This window comes from Capra hircus, unplaced genomic scaffold (assembly GCF_001704415.2).
Source record: "Capra hircus breed San Clemente unplaced genomic scaffold, ASM170441v1, whole genome shotgun sequence".
NCBI classification, from domain to species: domain Eukaryota; kingdom Metazoa; phylum Chordata; class Mammalia; order Artiodactyla; family Bovidae; genus Capra; species Capra hircus.
Genome location: NW_017193898.1, coordinates 604 through 9592, shown reverse-complemented (window position 1 = coordinate 9592; position 8989 = coordinate 604). Strand labels below are relative to the sequence as shown.

Sequence of the window (8989 nt, the reverse complement as noted above, 5' to 3'; positions counted from 1 at the left end):
TTGAACAATATCTCTAAGTAAATTTGAGTTGCAATTTTCTGCGGATCAAGGTGCCCTCATAAGTATGAGCCTTAACTTTTATTACAGAAAGAATAGTGAAAAATGAGTTAGATTAAAGGGAGAGCTTTTCAGCAAAAGGATCTGTATGTTTCAGCCAGAAAGATATTAAGTAATGTAAGGCTTCCCAAACAGTTAAGATCTTGGAGCTAGCAATGAGTTTGGTAACCTAAATAAAGTTGCCTAAAAGTATATTTTGACATATATACATATAACACCTGTCTATGCATAAGTGTACGTATGAAAAAAAGTGTAATGGCTTTTAATTCATGTTAGTTATAATAGAAATGGAAAAAATGTAGAATGATTCAAAATCTACTTGATTATTGAATATTATGTAAGTTGAAATACTTCAAAATATGTTTTCTTGGTTGCATGTAAAATATGAGGATCTTTTATATCACTCACCTCTCTCCTTTTAATAAATATACACCAATTTTCAAATGTTTGCCCAGTTTAATGACAAAATACAAAATATCTCATATATAAAATAGAGAGATATGTTTTCATAACATAAATATTGATACCAAGCTTAGATTTTTAGAATTATTTCCAAACTCCATGCTCCATCTCAACAGGAAAGAGCCAAAGTTGTTGCTGACTCAATCACTCCAAGAGCTGGGAAACCTGAAAGAAACTGAACCTGCACTGAGATTTTTGTGTCACATTTATGATCGAGCTCCAAGTCCAAGACTGTTTTTCCTTTCTTGTACTAGGCAGTCCCTTCCTAAGACTGAAAAGCATGGAAATCGAGAGAGAGAGGTAGGAGATTGTAGACCTCCTCATGTTCAAAAGTAATTTTAATCAGAGAAGCTAGAAAGGACAGAAACTAAGGAAAATAATCAACTGATAGACAATATTAATGGTTTAGCCATTAATCAAACTCAAGGGTCTTTAGTCCCTCCTCAAGGGCCATCATGGAGAAGGAAATGGCAACCCACTCTAGTGTTCTTGCCTGGAGAATCCCAGGATGGGGAGCCTGGTGGCCTGCCATCTCTGGGGTTCGCACAGAGTCGGACACGAATGAAGTGAATTAGCACCAGCAGCAGCAGCAAGGGTCATCGATAACATTCTGAGCAATATCCTGTGAACAGTTTCAGAGATGTTAAAGCCCCAAACCAGGCTGAAATTTAAGTACGTAGTTGGAACTAGACGGTCGATGATGTGGACTCCCAATATCCTCAGTAATAGGCCATTAGTAGAATGTCCCAGTATTGATCACAGACCCCCATGTTCCACCCTCGCTCAGTCATTAAAATATTTCCCCTGAAAGTATTTGGAGATTTGCGTCTTTTGAAGCACCAGCTGCTAAAAACACCTTGCTCCCACTACACAATAAGCACTTTTTTTTTTTTTTTCCCCCCACTCACTGAAACCCAGTCAGTTCATAAATTTTTTGCACAGAAGCAAGTAGACCAAGTTTGTGAGGGTAACGCTACCGAATATTAAGAATGTGTGTATAGAAGAATGATAAATCATGCGTATTAAAATAAAGTAGATTTATTGATGTGATTTTTCGATAATCCTGTATGTGAGACAGCCAAAAGAGACACAGGTGTCTAGAACATTATTTTGGACTCTGTGGGAGAGTGAGAGGGTGGGATGACTTCGGCGCATGGCATTAAAACATGTATAATATCATATATGAAATGAGTCGCCAGCCCAGGTTCAATGAATGATATTGGATGCTTGGGGCTGGTGCACAGGGATGGCATGGGTAGGGAGGAGGGAAAGGGTTCAGGAAGGGGAACACATGTATACCTGTGGTGGATATATGTTAATGTATGGCAAAACAAATACAATAATGTAAAGTAATTGACCTCCAATTAAAAAAAAAAATAAATCCATTTTTTTAAAAGAAATCATCCAAAACCTCCATACCTACATTGAAACCAAGCACCACCCAAGAGCCAATAAGTTCCAGAGCAAGACATACCACTCAAATTCTCCAGCAACACAGAACACATAGACCGGAGCTTCAATATACCAGCTGCCCAAACAGCAAACCCATAGATCTCAAACCTCACTACTGGACACTTCATTGCCCTCCAGAGAGAAGAGATGCAGCTCCACCCACTGGAACACTGACACAAGCTTCCTAACCAGGAAACTTGACAAGCCACTAGTCCAAACCCACCCACAGGGAGGAACCTCCACAATAAAGAGAACCACAAACTGCCAGAAAGAGAAAGGCCATCCAAACACAGCAACAACAACAACAACAACAAATCTTTAGTAATGAGATTTTTGCATGCTTCATGGTTTTTGTTACTCTTTCTGTCAGCAGTCTGTATTTTAAGTTGATGCTGAAGTACACACTGTTGAACATTACCCTTCAATTGCTAGGAGACCAGTGTCTTTGTGATGTCACAACAAACTTTTGATTGCTAGGAGACCAGTGATTTTGCGATGTCACAGCTTTTGACTGAGGACCTCTGTGATGGTCTAGAGAGTTTCTCTCTGCAGCCAGGCAAACATCATTTGAAGTTGCAGTGTGTAAAACCAGACAAATGAGAAAATTATCTGAAGAAAGGTTTCTCTGAGATGGCACATATTCTTCAGAAATTCAAGATGGGCCTCCTAAAGATGAATCCACTGGTTCAGAAACCTCTATTAGATCTCTTTGTATGATTATACAACTGGGGACTCAGTTTGAGACTCTATGATTGAAGAATATGCCTTTCAGGCTTTGTCTGAGGATCTTGTAATCAAAAGGCCACACTACACATATTCTGTGTCTGAAACAGATGATGCAATGATTTTCTTTCACTCACATTTCCACAAAAACTTTGGAATATAGTTGAAAGTGATCAGTTTGAATCTATTTGTGGGATGACACAGGCACATGTATAGTGATCAATGAAGAACTCTTTAAGAAAGAAGTCTTGAAAGAAAGAGCCTTTCAGAATATTTGAAACAAGAGTATGAAAAGTTTCATTCGACAGCTTAACCTTTATGGATTTCATAAAAACCGGCAAAGTGTTCAAAGATCAGCTTCACTACCTGTCTTTCTGGAAGAAGAAACAACATCTCTCTTTTGAGTAAGGTATTCCAAAATTTTCACTTATTGCAATATGTCAGATTAAATCATGTGACCTAGAAAGCATGTTCATATATGTAGCTAAATCAGAATTTCAACTTGAGATAACAAATTGTTGAAAAAGTTTTTTTTTTTTGAAGTTGAAAACAGCTGGAGGTTAAAATATTGGATGTTAACAAACTTTCCTATCAACTTGAAACCAAATACAAGTTCTGAAGCTACTTAAAGTGGTATTTACTGTATATATACAATATACTTTTAGTTGAGAATATTCTTTCTAACATGTTACCTGTTAAAACTACCAACAGAGGTATTTTATTTGATGTTATTTAATTGGTTCCATTAAAGGGATACATTTTTATAACTTAGCTTTGTTTGTCAGTTTACCTCGGTTATAAAGAACTAAATAATTAATTCTTTGATTTTAGTTACAGACCTACTATATCCAAGTTTCAAAAGAGGTCATCCCCAACTTTTAGTAAGAATGCAAAGAAGAGTTGAATTAACAATGTGTCTCCAATATCTTCATTAGTTCAAGGTAACAAGAAGCGTGCTAAGGCAAGTGTCAAAAAAGATGATCATAACTCTGAATTTATTCCAGAAATGAGTGGAGAGAGCGCATTTCCAGCCTCCACAAGTTTAAGTGTGCCTTTCATACAAAAGCCTCATACCAGCCAGATAGTCACTAATACAAGTGCCCTATCTCCATGTGACTTACCTACCCCATCAGCAATATCAGTTAGACACACAGACCAGATTGTGGTAGATCAATCTGAAGTTTTAAAAAAGTTGAGCATTTTTAATTGGCACTCACAGAGAAGCTACACTCAAGAAAACGGCCACGTTGAGGACTTTGCTACTACAACTACATCTACTTCTCGGAACCACATCGAATCTCCATTACAGAGTTGTTATTCTGGACTGATGGTGGAACCTTCTAAATTTCCAGACAGGCATAGCGATATGTCAGCCCATGACAATCCTTTTCTTAACCTGCAAGAGAGAGGCAACTCATGGTTTCCAGTGCCAACAATCGCTTATACATCTGCCTCCTCTCTTTCGAGTAAACTCATCAATAATCATCATTATATGAAAACCATCCTAATTAAAACTGATCTGTCAAATACGTGTCAGATTATGGAGCCTAAAGGAGATTGAAATTTATGTTTGGAGATGTCAACAAATATCTACAATTCTTGTATTTGAACAATAAATTTCCATGTTCATCTTCATAGTTTCATTTTTTATTTCAAACAAGGAAGAGTAAAATGAGGCTTTAGTTCAATGGTTGGCTATTTTACTGCATGGTTTTATAAACTCATCAGTTCAAGAAAACATTCGTTATGCATCCTAGGTAAATGACACCTGATATAATATTCGTAAGCAAGAAAATGAGAACAAAGGGAAAAGACGTAATGGATGTAAAGTGATTTCTGAAATCATCCCTGATGAAATGAAGGGGTTGCCTAAATTAGGATGGGTATGGGTAAGGAAGAGATGCAAATAAAGTTATAAAAATGAAAATACTCAGTATGAACTTTAGTGCATTCACACATTATATTCTATTAGTTACTGGTAGAGTCTTAAAAGGTTAGACAGCGATTGCTTTCTTTATAGAAATTCATTCTGTCCTTGAAAATATAGATATTGTAGCACGTCCAAAATCTTGATCACAATTATGCCATCACTGTGATCACAAAGATAACATGACATAATCAGTGGCTGGCCCATGGTCAGCACAAGATATGTACTTTACAAGTGGTATTCTATCGGGTCATTTTTGCTCTGCTGTCCTTAAGGACCCTCTTTATTTCCTGACACCAAGATTCCACCCTATAATTCCAAACGCATTTTTAGACGTTGCTTATCTGTCACCACAGAGACAGAATAAATTCCTGGTGGTGACTGCAGCACATCAGTGTGGTTAAAAAGTTCTTGAAAGACATGATATCTGTTTTCCTTAGTAATTTCATTATCTTTCTCTTATACTGTGCTACTGAAGCTACAATCACGCAAATTATTTTCAATCATGCTAAGCCCTTCTCACAACTTTGTCTCAACATCTTCTTCGGATTGGAAGGAACGTCTGTTTGCCCTCCCAATGAAGGAGAGCCACAGATATCAGGTCTTCAATGTATTTTTCACATCAGCTGAAACATAGAGGCCTACCAATGACAAATTTTACAGGCTTACTGAATTATCAATAAAGAAATGTAATAACCAATCAAATGCTCTACACTTTCTCAACCACATTCTATAACTGGCACTACTATCATAATTCACCTTTGCTATTTACTGAGAAAATGTTCCAAGTTGATAAATATTTATTATATTTACATGGATGTACGATTTCTCAGGAGGCATGTATTCCCGTGTTTTTGAAGAATATTTCAAGTTTTGATGTCATTTTTCCTCTTGTTATTTTTTTTGTGTCAATCAAAGTCTTTTGCATAGGCAAATAGGAGTAGATGCTTTCCTGGAGTTCTCTTGCTTTTTGGAGGACACAATAGGTGTTGACAATTTAATCTCGATCCCCCTGCCCTTTGTAAATCCAGCTTGAACATCTATAAACTCATGGTTCACATTCTGTTGAAACTTGGCTTGGGGAATTTTGAGCAGTTCTTTGCGACTCTGTGCTGTTGCTGCTGCTGCTGCTAAGTTGCGTCAGTCGTGTCCGACTCTGTGTAAACCCATAGGCAGAAGCCTACCAGGCTCCTCCATCCACGGGATTTTCCAGGCAAGAGTTACCGGGGTGGGTTGCCATTGCCTTCTTCGCGACTGTGTGAAATGTAAGCAATTAAGCAGTTGTGTGGACATTCTTTGGATTGCCTTTCTTTGCGGTTGGTATGAAAACTGATCATTTTCAGGTCCTTTGGCCATAGCTGAGTCTCCCAAATTTGCTGGCATATGGAGGGCAGCACACTCAGAGCATCTTCTTTCAGAATTTGAAATATCTCAACTGAATTCCATCACCTCCACGAGCTTTGTTTGTAAGTATGCTTCCTAAGTCCCCTAGACTTTGTATTACAGGACCTCCAGCCCTAGGTGAATGATCATACCATCGTCCTTCACTGGGTCATGAAGACCCTTTGGGCATAGTTTATCGTTTATTCTTCCCACCTCCTCTTAATAGCTTCTACTTCTGTTATGTCCGTACCATTTCTGTCCTTTATTGTGCCCACCTGTGTATGAATTTTTTCCTTGGAATCTCTGATTTTCTTGACGAGATCAGTAAGGATACAATTCTATTTATTTCCTTTATTTATTGGCTTTGATAACTGTGGAAGGTGTTATCTCTTTTTACTATTCCTTAGGACTCTGCATCCAAATGTGCATCGTTTTCCTTTTTCTCTTTTCGTTTAGCTTCACTACTCTTCTCAGCTCTTTTGAGGCCAGGTAACTTTCAGTTCAGTTCAGTTCGGTCGCTCAGTCATGTCCGACGCTTTGCAACCACTGAATTGCAGCACGCCAGGCCTCCCTGTCCATCACCAACTCCTGGAGTTCACTCAGACTAACGTCCATGAGTCAGTGATGCCATCCAGCCATCTCATCCTCTGTCGTTCCCTTCTGCTCTTGCCCACAATCCCTCCCAGCATCACAGTATTTTCCAATGAGTCAACTCTTCGCATGAGGTGGCCAAAGTACTGGAGCTTCAGCTTGAGCATCATTCCTTCCAAAGAAATCCCAGGGCTGATTTCCTTCAGAATGGACTGGTTGTATCTTTTTTCAGTCCAAGGAAATTTCAGGAGTCTTCTCCAACACCACAGTTCAAAAGCATAATTCTTCGGCACTCAGCCTTCTTCACAGTCCAACTCTCACATACATACATGACCTCAGGAAAAACCATAGCCTTGACTAGATGGACCCTAGTCAGCAAAGTAATGTCTCTGCTTTTGAATATAACATCTAGGTTGGTCATAACTTTTCTTCCAAGGAGTAAGTGTCTTTTAATTTCATGGCTGGCAATCACCATCTGCAGTGATTTCGGAGCCCAAAAATAAAGTCTGACACTGTCTCCACTATTTCTCCATCTATTTCACATGAAGTGATGGACCGGATGCCATGATCTTCATTTTCTGAAAGTTGAGCTTTAAGCCAACTTTTCAGTATCCTCTTTCACTTTCATCAAGAGGCTTTTTAGTTCTTTTTCACTTTCTGCCATAAGGGTGGAGTCATCTGCATATCTGAGGTTATTGATATTTCTCCCAGCAGTCTTGATTCCAGCCTGTGTTTCTTCCAGTACAGCGTTTCTTGTGATGTACTCTGCATAGAGGTTAAATAAGCAGGGTGAAAATATACAGCCTTGATGCACTTCTTTCCTTCCTTTTTTTTTTTTTTTTTAATTTTTTTACTTTTATTTTACTTTACAATACTGTATTGGTTTTGCCATACATTGACATGAATCCACCACGGGTGTACATGCGTTCCCAAACATGAATCCCCCCCCACCTCCCTCCCCATAACATCTCTCTGGGTCATCCCTGTGCACCAGCCCCAAGCATGCTGTATCCTTATCAGACATAGACTGGACATTCGATTCTTACATGATAGTATACATGTTTCAATGCCATTCTCCCAAATCATCCCACCCTCTCCCTCTCCCTCTGAGTCCAAAAGTCTGCTATACACATCTGTGTCTTTTTTTGCTGTCTTGCATACAGGGTCATCATTGCCATCTTTCTAAATTCCATATATCTGTGTTAGAATACTGTATTGGTGTTTTTCTTTCTGGCTTACTTCACTCTGTATAATCGGCTCCAGTTTCATCCACTCATCAGAACTGATTCAAATGTATTTTTTAATGGCTGAGTAATACTCCATTGTGTATATGTACCACAGCTTTCTTATCCATTCATCTGCTGATGGACATCTAGGTTGTTTCCATGTCCTGGCTATTATAAACAGTGCTGCAATGAACATTGGGGTCATGTGTCTCTTTCAATTCTGGTTTCCTTGGTGTGTATGCCCAGCAGTGGAATTGCTGGGTCATAAGGCAGTTCTATTTGCAATTTTTAAGGAATCTCCACACTGTTCTCCATAGTGGCTGTACTAGTTTACACCAACAGTGTAGGAGGGTTCCCTTTTCTCCAAACCTCTCCAGCATTTATTGCTTGCAGATTTTTGGATCACAGCCATTCTGACTGGTGTGAAGTGGTACCTCATTGTGGTTTTGATTTGCATTTCTCTTCTCTGATAATGAGTGATGTTGAGCATCTTTCATGTGTTTGTTAGCCATCCGTATATCTTCTTTGGAGAAATGTCTATTATTTATTTGTCCCATCTTTTGATTGGGTCGTTTATTTTACTGAATTGAGCTGCATAAGTTGCTTGTATATTTTTGAGATTTGTTGTTTGTCAGTTTCCTTTTTGCTATTATTTTTTCCATTCAGAAGTCTGTCGTTTTCACCTTGCTTATATTTTCCTTTGTTGTGCAGAAGCTTTTTAATTTTAATTAGATCCATTTGTTTATTTTTGCTTTTATTTCCAGAATTCTGGGAGTGGATCATAGAGGATCCTGCTGTGATTTATGTTGGAGAGTGTTTTTGCCTATGCTCTCTAGGAGTTTTATAGTTTCTGGTCTTATGTTTAGATCTTTAATCCATTTGAGTTTATTTTTTTGTTGTGTTGTTTAGAAAGTGATCTAGTTTCATTCTTTTACAAGTGGTTGACCAGTTTCCCAGCACCACTTTGTTTAAAGAGATTGTCTTTACTCCACTGTATATTCTTGCCTCCTTTGTTCCAAGGTGTCCCGTATGTGTGTGGATTTATCTCTGGGCTTTCTATTTTGTTCCATGATCTATATTTCTGTTTTGCCAGTACAATACTGTCTTTGATGACTGTGGCTTTGTAGTAGAGCCTGAAGTCAGGCAAGTTGATTCCTCAGTTTCCATT

The 8989-nt window shown here is 38.4% G+C and overlaps 1 pseudogene; it reads left to right on the top strand.

The window, feature by feature from the left end:
* The first annotated feature begins 2619 nt into the window (after window positions 1–2619).
* Window positions 2620–4255, top strand: LOC108634934 (annotated as a pseudogene).
* Window positions 4256–8989: the final 4734 nt, after the last annotated feature.